The sequence below is a fragment of the Lissotriton helveticus genome, chromosome 10, assembly GCF_964261635.1.
Source record: "Lissotriton helveticus chromosome 10, aLisHel1.1, whole genome shotgun sequence".
NCBI classification, from domain to species: Eukaryota; Metazoa; Chordata; class Amphibia; order Caudata; family Salamandridae; genus Lissotriton; species Lissotriton helveticus.
In genome coordinates, this window is record NC_136071.1 from 1,131,384,291 (window position 1) to 1,131,402,123 (window position 17,833).

Sequence of the window (17,833 nt, forward strand, 5' to 3'; positions counted from 1 at the left end):
ATCTCACAGCTGATCTCGGTCCCCAGCCCCATACCAGCCACCATCCGGTTCCACTTTCATTATTCCTGGTAAAAAAAAATAGTAAAATCACCTTCAAACCTGAAACATTGAATATAGCAGTAAATGTAATTAGCATGCACTTTAAAGTATGCTCCACAGTTTTCCTAATCGCCCAACTGTTAATTAAATAAACGAAAATAGGAAAGGCCATGACAGGGACGGCTTTAGTGCTGGTGCGAAAGTCTTTTTTGGCACCCCACCAATGACCTCTTTATCTATAGATGTCTTTACTACCACCCTCCAGAAGTGTCCCTCATCTCTACATAGCCCCTCCCCCTCATGACCTCCTCCTCGGATTCCCTCACTACCACCCTCCACCAGCGCCCCTCATCTCTCCGTTGCCCATCTCTCATATGCATTTCATTTGTTGTATAGCGCTACTCATATCACTGTAGGGTGTCGCAGTACTTTACATCATGCACACATTATACAGAGACAATAAATGAGTCTACGGGGAATGTCCCATGAGCCAGTGAAGATTACATGGTGTAGGAATCGCGTCATCCATACTGGTTCCCAATATATTTTACAAGGGTTCAGTCCGGAGAAGCACAAACTCAGGATTTAAAGAGTGCTCCAGTGGTTGGGGTTTGGCTTTACTGATAAAAATGTATAACTGCCCAAACAAACTCTTTTTAGCAACATTAGAATAATGAAAGACTGGGGAAGTTCTAACTATATCACAACACAAGAAAGCGAGGTTTGTATGCAGCTCTTTAATGACAGTTCATCGGTCACTGCCCTATGTTAGGATAGTAACTTCTGAACTGCAAGTAACACAATGTTCTCTGTGACAAAATCAGTAACCCACTAAGCTATCCACATAAAATAAAGTTCATCTACATTTAAAAACTACCAACAGACAAATGATTGCTCTCCAGCAAGATCATAACGCACCAGTTATCTGAACATTTTTTATTGTTGTACATCGGTGGCAGATTTACTGCCAGGGCCAAGGCTCATATTTGGGTGGGCCAGGCTCATGTTTGGGTGGGCCTGGCCTACCTGGCCCACCCCCTAGAACAGGGTTCTTCAATCTGTGGGGCGCGCCCCCCTGGGGGGCGCGGCACCATCCAAGGGGGGGCGCGCGCTCCACTCCGGTCTTCACTTTGTGCCCGTTTCTTTGTCTGGGTGATTCTCCCAGGAGGGGGCCAATTCACGGAGTCGACCGCTTCGGCTGCGGTGCGAGGTGGGGAGTCTCCTCTGCTAAGAACGAAAGCAAGCAAACAGACATGCTTTCAGTTTTAGCAGAGGAGACCCCTTGCCTCCCACTGCAGCTGAAGCTTTCGACTCCGTGAATTGCCCCCCTCCTGGGAGAGTTAGTTCTTCCCAGAAGGTTTCCAGAGAGGTTTTGAGGCACGGGCGGGGTGGGTTCTGGCCCAGGGCCCCAGCCTTTCAAGGGGGGGTGGGAGTGAGGGGGAGGGGCGGGAGTCTTCAGTTATTTTGGGAAGGGAGGGAGAGGTTGCAATCCGGGTTTGGGCCATGAATCGGGACGGTGGGCTCTGGTCTGCGGTCCTCAACTCATGAGGATCTTTGTGTGGGCACCGAAGTGTGGGTGTTCAGGGATGTTGGTCTGCAGATTCGAATTTGAATCATCAAATGTGTGAGGGATGTCGGGTGGAACCAGCCACCAGACGTCCGGTATATTGCCATGTGGGTGAATAGATCTATGGGTGGAGTGATGGATGTATGGGTGGGGGGTGATGGGTGGAATGGTGGATGTGTGGGTGACATGGTGGATGTATGGGTGGGATGGATGAGTGAGGGGATGGATGGGTGAAGGGGTGGATGGATGGTGAGTGAAGGGGTGAATGGATGGTGGGAGAGAGGATGGGTGCATGAGTGGAGGGGTGGATGGATCAGTGAAATGGTGGATGGATCGATGGGGGGGTGGATGGTGGACGAGTCGGTGGGTGGATGGATGAGAGAGGTGATGGATGGATTGATGTATTGATGGGTGAAGGGGTGAATGAATGGATGGATGGATGAGTGAAGGGGTGGATGTGGGGATGGATGGGTGATTGAGGAGGGTGGATGGACGGGGGATGGATGGAGGAGTGAAGGGGTGGAAGGATGGTGAGTGAAGGGGTGAATGGATGGTGGGAGAGAGGATGGATGTGTGTATGGTTGGAAGGGTAGATGGATGGGTGGAGGGGTGGATGGATCAGTGAAATTGTGGATGGATTGATGGGGGGTGGATGGTGGACGAGTCAGTGGGTGGATGGATGAGAGAGGTGATGGATGGATTGATGTATTGATGGGTGAAGGGGTGAATGAATGAATGGATGGATGGTTGAGTGAAGGGGTGGATGTGGGAATAGATGGGTGATTGAGGAGGGTGGATGGATGGGGGATGGATGGAGGAGTGAAGGGGTGGATGAGTGGTCAATGGATGGATTCATGAGTGGATGAGTGGATGGATGAGTGGGTGGATGGGTGAAGGGTGGATGGAGGGGTGGGTGGCTGGGTGGGGGGAATGGAGAGAGAGGGGGGAGGATGGATGGATGAGTGAGGACATGGATGAATGATTGGCAGAGTAGATGGGCAGGTGTGTACATGGATGGGTGAGGAGAGGAGCATGGAGATGGATGGGTCAGAGAGTGCATGCATGAGTGGGGGGAGGGTGGAGAGCGGGAGGGATGGATGGGTGGATGGATGAGTGGGGGGTTGAGTGGGTGGACGGATGAGTGACTGGGTGGATGGATGAGTGGGTGGGGGATGGTTGGATGGGTGAGAGGGTGGCTGGTTGGATGGATGATTGAATGGGTGGATCGGTGGAGGAGTGGATGGGTGGAAGAGTGGATGGATGAGTGGAGGAGTGGATGGATGAGTGGGAGGATAGCTTGGGTGAAGGGGTGAATAGTTGGATGGATGAGTGGGTGGATGAATGGGTGGAAGAGTGGATGGATTGGTGAGGGGATGGATTGGGTGAAGGGATGGATGGATGATGGATGGATGGGTGAGGGGGTGGATGGAGGGATGGATGGGTGAGATGATGGATGGATGGATGGATGGTGGATGGGTTTGCAAATGGTTGAAGGGGTTTGGATGTGGATGGGGCACAGATGGAGGGACGGAATGAATGGTGGGGGAGTTGGTGGATGACAAGGTGTACATGATGGATGGGGAGGGTTGTGATGACTTCCTTTGCTTTCTTGGTGCCATGGGAGCTGTGGTTCAGAGTGGGAGGTATTTGAATTGTTTGGCTGCTCCCTTGCCTATGTGTTACTGTTCTGTATTCTATGTGTGCTCATGTGTGGGATCTATGCATCATGCGTGTGACATTTTGCGTGACGTCCAGCTGCTACTTGACTGCGGGGCCCCCATGGGCAAGGTCGGGGTTCCATGTTTTGGGTTCCGCTTGGTGAAGCACCCATGGTGTGTTCTCTATAGTGGGTTCATCACGGCGGTCCTCCCTTTGGTTCACTTGTGCATGGTGCTTTACATCCTACAATGTATTTGTTTATTTGTTGGGGAGTTTGTGAGATTGGGTTCGCAGCACTTGCGGTGTTGAAGACTAGGTACCGTTTAGGACTGGATGTGGAGCACAGTCTGAGGATGGCAGTGGCAGGGATCCACCCACAGATTGAGAGTCTAGGTGTGGCTGGGCACCGGCACACCCGTCACATTCATGTTGGTGGTGTTGTTGATCTGTGTCCTGTGTAAGGCAGGGCATCCTAGTGGGGAGAATTTGCGCACATTTTGTCTTGGAGGATTGTGTTTTGAGCTGTGTGGTACGCCTCTGTCGTTTCGCCACACCCATTCACAGGCCTGCAGTTTGCTAGGCACTCTTGTTGTGTTGAGCATTGTTTGCCGGATATGGCCCGTGGTGTACGCGTGGCAGTCGATCATGTGGTGTGCCGGATTCCCGAGGTTTCTGTCGGGTGGTGGGGGGGCCCAACATCTGGGGGAATTCAGCTAGGAGGCTCAACCTGGAAAAGGTTGAAGACCTCTGCCCTAGAACCAGGCCTGGGGGGAGCACTGCCCCGACGCGAAGTTCACGTGGAGGTGCACAAGCCAGCAGCTTCATCGAGAGAGCCGAGCCAGAGCCCAAGAGTCCAAGCACTAGCCGAACAAAGGTCTGACTTGAAGCTAAAAGGCAGAGCACGAGCCGAGCCAGGGGTCTTGATTGACTCTAAAGTCTGAGCACAAACCTGGCCAGAATCAGAGCTGAGCCAGAAGTCTCCCTAGACCCTGAAATTCAGAGCACGAGCGGGGTCAGAGCTGAGCCAGGAGTTTGGCTCTTTAACCAAAGAGTCAGAGCCCAAGACGAGCCAGAGCCGAGCCCTTGTCTTGCTTGACCCTTAAAGTCGGAGCACGAGCCGTGACACCTCAAGCCAGGGGTCTTGTTTGACCCTACGAATCCAAGCACGAATCAGGCCATAGCCGAGCTAGGCGTCTGGCTTGAACCTACAAGTAAGAACATGAGCCAGAGCCGAGCCAGGGGTCTGTCACGGCTGTATAAACCCGAGCACCAGCCAAGCCATCACAAGATTTGGCATTTAAATGACACAACAAACATCAAGTAAAATATGACAAAATCTCTTTAAAATTTAAATATAGAAGTGTTCTTTTCAATATTAGTGGTTTGAATTAATATATTAGAGTATACCTGTACACAGGGTAACATCTATTGAAAATAATAAATTCTGAACAAAAACTTGGAAATGTTGAAGGATACCTCTGTGTCCTGGTGACGTTGAGGAAGGCAAGATAGATACCAGTTAGTCAAGTGCTGTGTTGCAAAATGCGAAGCAACATTGTGTATTAAACTATACAGGAGTGACTATCAGTGCACACCCTGAACGAGAGGTGCTCTCAAATTGGTCGCCCGGGGGCATTTGGCACTCAGAGTTAAAACCATTTGTAAACATGAGGCAAAAAGTGCTCGAGAGGTAATAGTGAATAACTGAAAGAACTAGAAAAGCGTCATTCTGCCCTATTAGCTAAAAAGCGGGATGCGAAACCGCACACGCCTATGGATCCAAACGACCCACAACAATGGCGCCACACACCTTATAGGGTCACATGACAACTGGTCATGTATTGTCTCTGTTCATTGTCTACCTGCCACACTTCTCCGCAAGTCTAAATGCCAAGTGGAGGCTGTCCAAAGTCAGACTACCAGCGCAGGACTACAAGGCCTACTAGTAAAGTTATCAACTTAGTCCACGTCATCAGTTCAGGACTTTCATTTACCTACTCATTGCAAACTGAGATCAGTTTGTGTAGCAAAAGGTTACCTCAAATTAAATATTTGGATTCAAATTCAACAATTGAGTAGGTAGGAAATTTGTTCCAGAATATGATGGACATAATGCCGAACAATGTCATACATTCACCCCAGTACAGAGATCTGGGCCTAAATCCATCGTTTTTTTGCTCACCATGCCATTCCAGTTTAGACCCAGCCATATGCAAATCAGTCTTGACCCTGCGCCCAATGGGAACAGTCCAGCCCGAACTGCCAGGCCAGGTCCTCCCTGGACTGGAAACCAGCATCCTAGGACCTGTTTCGGGGTTTCACCCCTCTTCAGCCAGGATAGCTCGATTCCAGTGGCATGGAGAGCACAGGACTCGCTTCTGAGTGAGCCGGCAAACAGATTCTTATAAAAATCTAAAAAGTGGAGGAAAAGAGTGAACTATATGTTTAAATGAAACTCAAAAATGGGACAAACAACGTTGAAAACTAACCCTGAAATTGGGAATCACCATCTTAAGACTTGTGAGAGGTTCAGGAGTAGCATTTAAAAAATAACTTGTTCACAAAAATATATCTAGACCATATCTATGAAACTATTTAGATTGTAACAAATTCATGTACAATTTTGTTAATATTGTTTGCACAAATAGTACTGAGCAAATAAAATTTGCGTCAGCCATTAGGTGTTATTTGTGTCTGACCCGACGAGAATAATGATGTGAAAACGTGGTTTGCCCTTTTTTTTGATTCAAAGAGGGTGCAAATCTCACTCGCACGTGCTGTAACGTTTAACAAACGGTTTAAAATGGCCTTTATGAAGTAGATATTTAAATATTCTACAGAATGTATGAAAGACCTGGCCAACAGAGTATAAATTAATATTTTGTCCCTTTTAAAATAGGCGGAACATATTCTGATGTCGTTTTTTTTATTTCCTGTCTTATTTTCCCTTTCTCAGTAAACATTAAGGTGCCCTTTCCATTACTTCATTATCACAAATTCAATTATTAGTCACTAAACGCCATGGATAGAAAAGCCCTCTCTTTGTAGGTTAAATTAAGAATCAATGCATTAAGTGAAGCTGCTTTTTAACAAAAAGACCTGTCTCACTGTGACAGAAAATCAAGATGGTGACGCAAGCACTCGGCAACCAGCCACATGCATGACAACAGGGGGATGATTCACACATAGCCCTATGCTCTTGTTGTCTTTTTTGTGTGGACAATTTCTGCTTTCTATTTTTATTAACATCCGCTTGGTTGTCCATCGTCAGATGGTTGTGAGCAAGTGCAGAACGTTCGTGAAGCGCTTTCTTTCAGACTAAAATATCTTAAGGTGCTGGTCACCGTCCTGAGGAAGACGTGGAGATGCCACCAAGAAAAATTGAGCCCCAGCAGAGAAGAGGCATTTAGAAAATAAACTTCTGCCTGAGTTTGAGGATATTAGATTGGCGACCGAGGGGAAGCACAAGATGGTCCCGGAGGAGTGAAGTTTGTATCCTCAAATCTCCCAGCCCAATGGTGGATAATTGTTACAGTGAGTAAGTGAGACATAGTTCATTAGTTCACTTTATTAGTGATAGTAGAATCAGAATCAGAAAAATGCTTTATTCGATTTTAGCAAAAACATAAAATCATAAAAGCAACAATTAACACAGTCAAATTCATACAAATATCATAGTTTAAAAAAAATACAACTATTCTGTTACAGTAACAATACTATTCCCTTTCGATATCGCAACTAGCAAGTTATAGTATTCCGCTTCTTCAGGATACTCTTTAAAAAACCAGACATAATTACAGAACATAATTCATTTTCCAGTAGTTGTAACGATAAGTAAGCTGGACGACATTGCCTCCATAGCCCCTGCTTCAAGTACTGCTTAATCCACCTTATATGTTCATTCTCATAATAGTTACAAAATAAAACCACATGAAAGGTGGGTGGGTTGCGCTGAAAGATTGTCACAGGGGCAAGGCCCCAAATTCCTCGACCAATAATTTTTTGTTGGAAATGTTACCAGGCGATGGAATATTTAAAATCTAAACCTGGTCAATATGGATCTGTCAAAACCCTTTATACATTAAAGCAGATACATACAATAAAGCAGATACAGATATTAGTGATAGTAGTAAAAATGGCCATTTTTACTCCTACCACTAATCAAGTGAACTAATGGACTAAAGCATGCGATTCTGACTCCATTCCTGGTGCACCTTCTACTTCTACAGAATTTGTTTACTCTGGATACTAGTGGCGCTTAATGTCGGCAAGTGCCGGAAGCAGATGCACAGGACTCTTAATTTGTATAGATAGGGATTGATGTGCTGAACCTTAGGTCAGCCGTTGTAAGGAGGGTTTGATTTCTTGGTGATGATCTGTCTGACCTATAAATGTTCATAAATGCGATCAGTTCCTTGGCACGTAATCAATGGTGGGACCTGCACAGATCAGAGGCTTACTCCTTCTTTCTCTGCACAACTGCAGATGAGTAATCAAGGACCACTAAAGTAGTTGTTGCAGTGATGCAGACCAGGGTCAAACTGGGATGGAAAATAGGCCTGGGCACCAAAATATAAGTGGTCCCCATTAGTGAAGTACCAAGCTTAACAAGTGGGCCATGTTTGCAAATATGGTGCAGTTTTATGAGTCGCGGCTCCTCCACGAAGGTGGAGGAACGTCACCCCACTGCCTTGAAGCAGCAAAAGAAAGGAAAAAATAAAATGATAATAACTAATGTTATTATCATTTTATTTTGTCCTCCTGCTGTGGCAGCTTGTGTGAGAGGGGTGGGGCAGGGCTGCAGAGCAGGGGAGGAGGGTACAACCATCCCAAGTGCGCAATGACTGTTTTGTCAGCCCTGTCGGGCCGCCCAAAACAGTCAGGCGTACTTTCCCTGTTCTCCATGCAGGCTGCATTACAGCCTGCATGGAGAACATGCCCACCCCTCCAGCCCCTGGCTGAGCGCTGTGTCACAGCGCTCAGACCAATCACAACGCTGCTTTGCAGCGTTGTGATTGGCTGCGGGGAACGTGGGAGCCCTGGTGCTTCCTGTTTCTCCCAAGAGAGGTGGCGGCGGCCGTCCAACCAGCCGGCCGGGAGGTAACCCCACTGCTACTTCCAGGTAGCAGCTGTGGCTGTGTTTTGCACATGTTAAGACACACAGTGCCAGTGTTTTGCAAGGTATGGAAGACTTCATAGCTTTGAGTTTGCTGCTGGCTATGTTTCTTTTATTATCAGGGAAATCAACCGTACAAACCGACCCAGCAGACAATAAAGCAGACCGACAAACAGCCAAAAGACTGGCCTACTTACTGACTTGTCAGACCAGCCCGCCAGGCACCGCCTGATTGCCGACAGGTCAGTCCGACCTCGATTCAAACGATAGTTCACAATGGCTTCAAGACAGATCCTTGGAGGATCATTGTTTTATTGTGTTTTTGACCATTCACCTTGCAGTGAAATTCATGGATAGAACTAAAAGGAACTGAATTAATATTGCAACCTACCTGACAAAACCGGAGGTAAATTTGAAATTTTAGTTGTGTAAATCCCTGAGAGATTGCAGGGTGCATTAAGGTCAACCATCCTTCGGTAGCCTTCCAATAAAATGAGAGAGCTTTAAAATGACTCCTTCCCTTACACCGGGATACAAAACCGCACCCGCTTATGAATCCAAATGACCCACTTAGGCGTCTAGAATTGACACAGAGATTATTTGGGACAGTTTGGACCTCAAACAGCAATCTAAGTAGTCAGAGAAATGAAGCAAAACCAAAGGGGATGATGGACGGAGTGTTGAACATTGCAAACACTCACCCCAGTCAACTGATCTGGGTTTAATCCATCATCATTCTTTAGCTCGCTCTGCCACCCCAGTTTAGACCTGGCCATGCAAATCAGTCTTGACCCTGTGCCTCATGGGAACAGTCCTGCCCGAACTGCCAAGCCATGTCTTCCCTGGACAGGGTCAGACTGATTTGCATGTGGCCATGTCTGGATTAATTCGAAAGGTTTTATTCTTTAATTAAATATTTGTGATTGTGGACACAGTGCTGTTTCAAAAGCATACAAAATTAATTGGCATATGTATGTGATGGTGTTTGATAAGTGAGATTATATCTAGCATGAGAAGCAGATGTACACAGTGGATTTCGAGAGTAACCGATGCGGTGCATCCATCAAAAGGCGTTGTATGTCCCGTCCACTCTGTTTAAAGTGCATTGATGTCTGTGCACTCTAAAGAGGGCAGGCAGGACTTCCCCCACTGGTCAATGGATGTCCTGCTTCTGCCAAACTCGAGATCAGTGCCTAAGTGTGTAAACAGAGGCACCATTCACTCTATTAATTCAATGCACTAAACTGCTTAAAATGCTAGAATACTGTAAAAATGATATAAATATCAAAGGTGCCAGTACATAGTACTCTACTAAAATATATGTATACAAACCTTTTTTTCACAACCAAAAAAGGAAAATGGACAAAAATGTCATTAGATCTGTACTGAACAGAACTAAGGTATTTCTAATATGTCACATCCTGGTCCATCAGAGGATCCTACCGTTAATGTCAAAGGACAAAGCCTAGAGGACTATGGAGCCTAGAAAGCACACAGCATTGGTGTCTCTACTGCCCTTTCCTGGCTGTAACATTGAAACCTGTGAAAACAAGCACTGGCAAAGCCAATTGGTCCAGCTTCTGCAAAACTGCAATTTTTTTTATATATATGAATTATTTTACAGACATGCAATAGATATTCAAAGTGTAAATGTAATAACAAGTGGAAACACTGCCATCTAAAAGTGGCATTAATATATTTTCAAAATAGTAAGTAACAATTGACACATCACAAAAATAAATACATTAAATGAAAGCAGAACTGACTTCAGAGATTGGCCCGCCAATCTATTGCACTGAAGTGCACTACTTTGTAGGCTGCTGTGCCCATGTATCAGAGCAAATGTTATCACTCTGCATGATTCAATTCAATATTTGTTAAAGATTTGGAACTCCATTGAGGTCCACTTAAAAAGATACATACCAGTTATTACATAAAATTTAATAAAACTTGCAAAAATGCATTAATTACATCAGCTCAGAGTACAAATTTTCAACGTATAGCAGTTTCAAGAAATAAAGTTTGGAATTGGCAGCCAACAGATTAAGGTAAAAGAGCATATCCTGAATTGTGCAAGGAACATTTAGATATCAGCCAGTTCATGTGCCAAATACAAATAAAATTAAAAATCCAGCTTCAGCAGAAAGTTAACTTGGAAAAAACAGTTGTGTTACAGCAGCATTATATGCAAAATAAAATCAAAAAGCATTTAAAATAGTAGCCAAAACCTATACAAATACATTCGAAAAGAGGAGAGAATATTAAGACGACATAGCAGGGCAACGACTCGGAGGTAACAGCCCATTTATAAAGATATAAAGATTAAAATATGTACATAAATTACTTTAAAAAAGTTGAATAATTTTACTCAAACTGCCAGTGATGGGCAAACAAAACATGATCCAGATTCTGAATGCTCAGTTCACAAAAATTAAAATTTTTCCCATTTTTCATGTTCTGGGACCAGTGTGCTGTTAAATCATTTAGAGGGAGAAGATTTATGCGAAATAGGGAGAACCAATGTCTTGCTCCATGTTGTAAGTTCCAGGATAAATATTTCTGGGAAATTCTCAGGGAAGCTGTCCTGGCTATTATCTTCAATCTCTCTTTAGTATTACAGAACTTAATATCTCTATTAAAACTGATCTTACCACTCAAGTTTTTTATAAAGGATTTAAATTCTAATGGTGGGAGGGTAATCATCAATTCTTCCCGTACACAAAGAGTTTTAGTGCCAGAGAGAAATCACAACATAAGGAATATTTACACCCAATAACACCAAAGATTTCTTGACACATGAAACTTCTTAATGAGTAGGGTTCACTATTTTTTACCTGGTATCCACTACGTAAAACTCTAGAAACACCTTGGATATAGGTGCTTATCAGTCCAAATTCCAATCTAATAGCAGCTGATGGAACTAAAGTGTTAAAATTGCATAATTTACATAACAACTGGTCTTCAATCCTATCTAAAAAACTCCAGTCCTTTACAGGGATTGATTCAATAGCATAAAGCAAAGTTGGTGGAATTTTTGCTTTAAAAACGTCAGCAGATGTAAAAAATGCCTTCTACCCATTGCATTATAAAAAATGCACAGACCATTAGTGTGGGACATAGCTTTACAGGAGCTGTGTTCGATATGAAGTTTATTCTTCGTATAGGTCGCTATTATTTCCCATAAATATAAATATAAATATGAATCAACCACCTCCAGCTTTTCAAGACCAATTTGCTATTTGAAATTACTTGAATTTCTTCTTCTGTTACCTTTCATGATTAAAATTTTAATTTTTGAGACATTGATCTTCAAGAAATGTGCCATTGTGTTATTCTGTAATTATATCAGCTTTTTATTCAACCCGATAGGGGTAGGATCCATCACTACTATATTGTCTACATAAAGGAGACGTACGAAAGGACGGCTGCCTATCTTTGGTGCATCTCCCTCTCACTGGGAAAAACGGTCGGGTAAATCTGCTATTTATAAGGAAAATAGTAGAGGTGCTAATGCCATCACTCACTGTAAAGAGAACAATGGCTGAAGTAGGTTGATCCATTGCCTCTTGCTGTAGGCTGTGTTTGAGGAAGCAAAATGTGAATGGCACTTGCATAGGCCAATGGAGGAAAAGGACTAAAAGCCCCTATATGTCTGTATGTATTATAATTTTTTTTAAATCATGAGAACTAAATCTGTCTCTAGACCACGCACAAAACAGGACAGAAATCAAAAAGCAACACTGTGTATGCCTAGGCCATATACAAAACAGGATGGGTATGCTCAGACGTGAGTCCCATGCTCTCCACACCACTGGAGTCAAGCTATCCTGGCTGAAGAGGGCTGATAGCCAGAAACAGGTCCTAGGATGCTTGATTCCGGTCCAGGAAAGACATGGCTTGGCAGTTCGAGATGGACTGTTCCCATGAGGCACAGGGTCAAGACTGATTTGCATATGGCCATGTCTGAACTGGGGTGGTGTGGAGTGCAAAAAAAAATGGATTTAGGCCCAGATCTCTGTACTGGGGTGAATGTATAACATTGTTCTGCATTCTGTCCATCAACTGTTGGTTTTTCATATACAAAACAGGACAGGAATCAAAGAGCATCAGTGTGTATGCCTAGGCCACTCAAAAAACAGAATTGGAATCAAAAAGCAACAATATGCATGACTAAGAAATATAAAAAAAACAGGACAGGAATCAAAAACAACAATATGTATGCTTACGAAATATTTTTTATAAAACAGGACAGAAATCAAAAAGCAACACCGTGTATGCCTAGGCCATATACAAAACAGGACAGGAATCAAAGAGCATCAGTGTGTATGCCTAGGCCACTCAAAAAACAGAACCGGAATCAAAAAGCAGCAATATGCATGCCTGGGGCATATAAAAAACAGGACAGGAATCAAAAACAACATGTATGCTTACAAAATATTTTTTTTTTAAACAGGACAGGAATCAAAATGCATCAGTGTGTATGCTTAGGAAATATAAAAAACAGGACAGGCTCAAAAAGCATCAGTGTGTATGCATGGGCAACACAAAAAATAGGACAGGAATCAAAAAGCATCAGGATGTTTGCCTAGGCCACACAACAAACAGGACAAGCAACCAGAAGCATCAGTGTGTATGCCAATCCCAGCATATTTACTACCCCTACGTTCTCTACTGTTGCTAGAGGTTTGGGATCTTGATGCTCTTTATCTGGTCTGATCTTGTGGCTGGGAGTTTTGCTCAGCACCATCTTTGTTCCTAGATACTACCTTTGTAATTTTCTACATGCACAGCTGTGTCTGTTTTGCCCTTTGACCTTGAACATTTTATGTTTGCCAAGATGTGCTCTCTGATGACCAAACTATGTCCTGAAGCTGAACCTCATGGGGAATATGTGGGCTGCCTGGGCCCCTAGTCTTTGCGGGGGGGGGGGGGGGGGACTGCCACATAATAAACATGTCATTCACGACCCCGGCGTCGACTGCAGACCTGGGTGCTCTCATTAACAAAGATGCATCTATGTGACCCTTTTTGCCACTTGCAGGAGCTGATGCCTAGAAGCGTTGGCGATCCCCCTTACAAGGCATGTTTGCCATTATGTGGCTATAAGGTGCAAAAATGGGCATATGCATTGACCTACGAGATGCACACACAGTTGGCTAAGCTTTCTCCTCTTCTCCTTTATTTACCAGAATCACACCCTCACAGCTCAAGAGTACCCAGGCCTTCATGCATTTAAGCCACGTCAATGCGCGTCCCAGTTCAGGGTTTAGAAATAGGGTGTTTAGGTTCAATTTGGGTTCGTTACTGGAGAGCCGTCTTGGATGAGATGCAATAAACATTCAGCGGTGTAACGCAAGCCTCTGCAGCATATGTGGTGCAGGGGGGCCCCCAACCCTCGGAGGCCCCTGAAGCTTCATGGGGGCCCCATTCAGCCAAAGGCCAGTGAATATCAGTCAACAAGAGGATCACCTTCAAGCTCCTCACCCACGCTCACAAAGCACTCCACGACGCCGGACCAACATACCTCAACAAACGACTCGCCTTCTACACCCCCAACCGCCACCTTCGTTACGCTGACCTCGCCCTTGCCACTGTTCCACTCATCCACCGAACGACCACCTGTGGCAGATCCTTCTCCCACCTCACCGCCAAGACATGAAACACCCTCCCCATCCACCTTCTACAGACCCAGGACCTGCTGACCTTCAGGAGACTTCTCAAGACCTGGTTGTTCGAACAGTAGCAGACCCCCCCTTCCCCCTCAGCGCCTTGAGAGCCTTACGGGTGAGTAGTGCACTCTACAAATGATTGATTGATTGAAATATGGGTAATTTAGGGGCACTCTCTTTACATTCTGTGGGGGGACCTTTCGTTTTGCATTACGTCACTGTAAGCATCATGTCATGCCCAGATGTTTCATTCTTTAAAGGGATTCATCAATGGATAAGACATATTCAACTAATTGAGAACATCACCGGATCACAATACTAGTGATCCATCGTACTAACATTAGAACTATGTGAAAAGTTATTGTTCTGTCTAAAGTTCTATGAGGCCATTGCAATGGCAGAATGGTCTCTGCGAGTACAAATGCTGATCACATAAGGTAGCACAAAGTAACATTGAGGGGATGCCCTTTAAACTTGTTAAGGTCACAGGCAGGTAAGCAAGAATAGCAGTACTCAGTCTCTGAGTCACAGGAATTCATGCAGAGAACCGTTGTCACTGCACACTTTCCTTCCTTCTCTGAAACCAGTCGATAGTAAATGTGAGCTTTCCATTCAACCAATCACTTGTCGGTGTTCGGTACTAAGTGTTTATTATTAGGCCTGGGTGTGAAATTCAGATCCACTCGCGGAGTTTGCGGAGTTGATCCCACTCCGTACAATGCGCGGAGATCAGAAAAATGTTTTTTTGCTCGCTTGTGCGCACCAACATTAAGTTGGCGAGCGCGAGTATCTACTGCCTAGATTCCTCAACGTGGGCCATCGCGGCTGGCCACTACTGCTCGTGTTAAGAAATCTTCCATTCGTGTTGAGAAAGCTGCCGGTCGAATAGAACATCTACTTGAGCGGCAGAAAGAAACAGCGCCCTCTTGCCCTGTGCATGGGGCCGTTCCTACAGATTTTCCGGCGCAGATCAAACACCCAGCGCTAAAAATCAGCATAACCGGCGCGATCTAAAGCACTTCGCAACTTACGGAACGCTGGGTAGCGTAGTAGACTGCATGCATTCACTGGAGCCTCTGCACCTAGACTTCAAAAAGAGTAAATATGAAGGTAAAAATAGCCGTTTTTCTCCATTAAAAATGGTGTACTATATTTAGTGTATCTAGTTTATTTTGTGTTGCATTATTTTATGAAAGTGACCAAATGGAGTGCTTTGTACACAGAAGTAACAAGAGGTCGGGCTAGGTTCGGGTTCACTGAGCTGAAAGCCTGCCATGTTATCGTGGACTGTCTGCGCCTGCCAGGACACTCTTTGCTCGTGAGCACAGGTTGTTTGTTCAGTGTCACGCCGTTCGTTTACTTCCGCTAGTGACTGCCGCGTGCACAAACCGGAAGAGCTGCATGGACTTTGTCCAGCACTTCTCGGGTGTGGCGTGCAATGATCGGCCGATTCCAGCAGAGTAAATGGAGACTCACGCGGCAACACAGATTGTCAGCGGAGGAGCCGGGAATAGGGTTCCGGAATCCGTTAATCTTGAGACCTTTTCAGCTCAAAGTTACACATCTCTCATCATTATATTTACCACAGGGTCGATTTCAGCACAGCACGACTCCAGGCACAGCCTAGGCTTTCCCTATCAGGTGCATTAGTTCACATGAAGCAAAGACTACAACACCCAGAGGCCCTTTGGTGTGTTACATGGACGGCCTGGGTGTGACGTCAAAGTGTGATCTGTCAGCTCAGCAGAGCTCAAGTGATATCAAGGTTTACATTTTAAAATGGAAGAGTCTGTGGTGTGGGACAAGGGACTTGTACGTTAGCATGGTGGTCTAATGCACCCACAGCAAAAGTCTCGTTTCTCCTGAATGTCGATACTGGAATCTACTGTGAGGCAACTAAGTCTGCACTACACATCTATGTCGCAAAATAAAAACCTTAACATATGCGGTTTCTGAAGCACCTGCACAAAATCAAATAGATGTGTTCTTAGAGTGCAGATGGTGACAGGCACTGTTACAATACCGAACACGTATTAATCAACAGAGAGGCCAATGATGGAATGGGCATAGATTGTGCAGTGGCACTTCTGCCATAACACGGTTAAGGGGTGTTGGACCTGGCCTCGTGGCATGGTTCCCCCCGTCCCTCAGCACCCCGTTAGCATAGCCCTGCACCCAGAATCCCCTGGTCGTCCTGCTCCCTGTACGCCCAGACCCAGTAATCGACGACCAACCCTGCATACCCCGGCCCACTTCCTGGCTCCGAACGCCCAGAACCGCATGCCCCACAGGGCCTGGCAGCCATTTTCCTTCCCCGAGGTCCCTGACTCCATGGGCCTAGCATGACCCCGGCCCCAGCGAAACTTAGACTTCAAGGTGCGCCAGTCCCGGCTAGGGGGGTAAAGGGCTCCCCGGGTGAGATAAGACAGGGAGTTTCAATTGCACCTCCGGCCTCCCCTGAGGGACTGGTTTCTGTTACACCTCTGGCCTTCCACTGTGGGCCAGTTTCGATCGCACCTCTGGCCTCCCCGAGTGCTGGCTCCAGACCTGCTGGGCGTCTGGGAATTCCCGGACGCATCTTCAAAGGGATCAAAGAGCCAACCGCCGGCCCTCTCCAACGACCAGTCCCCAATGCCTGAGACCTCTGCCTGCGAGGGTCCGGACATCAAAGGGCCACTGGACTATATCAAGGCCCGCCCAACAACTAGCGGGCAGTTGTATCCTGGACAAAAAAGCCCTGCTGATCTGATCGCGGCTGACCCTTGGGGAAAACTGAACCTCGGCAGGGCCGTTTCTACCATTAGGCAAGACTAGGCAGCTGCCTAGGGCGGCAAAAGGGGGAGGGCGGCAAAATAATGAGTCAGAAAACTGTAAAAGTTCAGCATAATGTTAATCTTGAATGCGTTGAATTAAATGCTTAAAATAATTCTGCTGCTTTTAAGTTTCTGGAAATACAGCCGAACTACACAATGAAAGTAGATTGAAATAATCAATTACGGTGCAGCATAGTTTAGGCTAATCCTGACTCTCGCAGCAATGAAAAACAGGCAGCTGGAACGTCAGTCAAGAGGGAAGTAAAGTGCGCCATCAAGTGCACTTTTGTCTTCCTGACAGGCCTCTGCTCAACACATTGCTGAATTAGAAACAATGAGACCGCAGTATGGCGCAGCAAAATGGACGGCATGGTGCCTTTATAAAACAGCGTTTTCCGTTCAAGTATGCTGTAGTTTCCTTATTGCAGTGGTTATCAGATTTAATTGTGCTTTAAATTGGATCCTACCTCATGGCACTAAATGTATATCTAATTGCATGAGGGAGGCTCACATATAGGTTTTGATGAAAGTGTGCTCTTCTCACAGTTGCTTTAGGCTCTCAGTCTCCCGCTCGCCTTTCCCCACCACGCTTTCAAAGTGCCTTGTTGAATTAAATCCACTTCCTAGTCACAATCTAATGGAGGTAGGGGATGTTCCAATGGATGCCTTTAGAGTGACACAGAAAGGGAACTCTGCTACAAGTTTGGAGACAGCGTTTTTACTAGCTTCATTCTTTCTGTCATATGAAATGCTTTCAATAACTCTTCTCTTTCACCTCAGGCCACTTGACCTCTGTGTTTGGTATGTATTCCCTAAAATACGTATCTTGTACTTCTTCTATCCTCAATAACACAAAGGTGAATTCATCTGTATGGTGGGGTAATTGAACTGAACTAACGTGATATCTTTATGACCCTAGCCCTCATCTTATTCATTACTAATGAGGTGAATGCCATCTTGAGGCTGGAAA

At 45.4% G+C, this 17,833-nt stretch overlaps 1 protein-coding gene across 2 annotated transcripts in view; it reads left to right on the top strand.

Annotated features, from left to right (window-relative positions):
- The window catches only part of OSBPL10 (oxysterol binding protein like 10), a 784,850-nt gene that overhangs the window by 105,843 nt on the left and 661,174 nt on the right, over positions 1-17,833 (top strand). The gene's annotated exons all lie outside the window — the stretch shown is intronic.